Raw genomic sequence first — 1,604 nt, forward strand, 5'->3', positions numbered from 1 at the left:
CAGGCTCTGGCTCCTCCCAGAACACTCAGGTGGAGCACAGACTGAGGGGCTGACTGAAGGTGATAGTGTGAAGAAGAAATTACTGAGATAGAGGATGGGGTTGAGAAGCCTTTCTATGAAAAATGGAAAGTTTATTTCAGAGAAAATTCTTCTAAGCTAATACTGCCTTTTCTTCCCTACACAGTTTTCCTGAGCCCAATAGAACAGATGTCCAACAGCAGCTCCCTCAACGAGTTCCTGCTCCTGCCATTCTCAGACACGCGGGAGCTGCAGCTCTTGCACTTCTCGCTCTTCCTGGCGTCTACCTGGCTGCCCTCCTGGCCAACGGCCTCATCATCACAGCCGTAGCCTGCGACCACCGCCTCCACACCCCCATGTACTTCTTCCTTCTCAACCTCTCCCTCCTCGACCTTGGCTTCATCTCCACGACTGTTCCCAAAGTCATGGCCAATTCCCTGTGGAACACCAGGACCATCTCCTATTTGGAATGTGCTGCCCAGATATTTTTCTTCGTCATCTCTCTTGGAGGAGAGATTTCTCTCCTCACAGTCATGGCCTATGACCGCTACGTTGCCATCTGCAGACCCCTGCACTATGGTGTCCTCATGAACAGCAGAGCTTGTGTCAAAATGGCAGCAGCTGCCTGGACCAGTGGTTTCCTCAATGCTCTCCTGCACACTGGGAACACATTTTCCCTACCCCTCTGCCAAGGCAATGTGGTGGAGCAGTTCTTCTGTGAGATCCCCCAGATCCTCAAGCTCTCCTGCTCACACTCCTACCTCAGAGAAGTTGGGTTTCTTGTTGTTAGTACCTCTTCAGGCTTTGGGTGTTTCATTTTCATTGTGGTGTCCTACGTGCAGATCTTCAGAGCTGTGCTGAGGATCCCATCAGAGCAGGGCCGGCACAAAGCCTTTTCCATGTGCCTCCCACACCTGGCCGTGGTCTCCTTGTTTGTCATTACTGTATTGTTTGCCTACCTGAAGCCCCCCTCCATCTCCTCCCCACTTCTAGATATGGTTGTGTCCATTCTGTACTCGCTGGTGCCTCCAGCCCTGAATCCCCTCATCTACAGCATGAGGAACAAGGAGCTCAAGGAGGCACTGAAGAAACTCATCCAGTGGGTCCCAGGGAAGTGGTAACAACTATTTCATTCACTCATCAGGATATTTGCCATCAAAGCTGTATTTTATCAATTTCTTTCACTTTTACTTCTCTCTTTTACATCCATCTTAAAATAATAAATAATAAAATAAAGATACCTAGTTTTTTGTCACGTCTGCACAGGAATCTCCCCTTTAGCACTTAAACATAGACCATGATAAAGCAGGAAGCCAGGCTTCCCCCTTCACTAGCAGAGAGGGGGATTCTCTGAGCTGCTTCTTTGAGCTCCCTTGGATGTGCCCAGTGCAGGGAGGAGAGTTTCCCTCTGCAGAGAGGGTGAGTGCTCAGGAGGGATCTGCTGAGGACAGACCCACTCATTACAGAGCTGGGACAGATGCGCATCCTGCTGGAAGGGGCTATGGAGCCACCATGGAGCACAGGAGACCCCCAGGGGCAGAACATGCCTGGACTGGGGGTGAGTGCTGTGCTGGGAGAGGGGCTGC

At 51.0% G+C, this 1,604-nt stretch overlaps 1 pseudogene; it reads left to right on the plus strand.

Moving 5' to 3' along the window:
* The first annotated feature begins 207 nt into the window (after positions 1–207).
* On the plus strand, positions 208–1,139 carry LOC148592685 (olfactory receptor 14J1-like; annotated as a pseudogene).
* The last annotated feature ends 465 nt before the right edge of the window (positions 1,140–1,604 follow it).

The sequence above is a fragment of the Tinamus guttatus genome, unplaced genomic scaffold (assembly GCF_059628265.1).
Source record: "Tinamus guttatus ecotype Peru unplaced genomic scaffold, ASM5962826v1 Tinamus_guttatus_pri_ptg000540l, whole genome shotgun sequence".
Lineage (NCBI taxonomy): Eukaryota > Metazoa > Chordata > Aves > Tinamiformes > Tinamidae > Tinamus > Tinamus guttatus.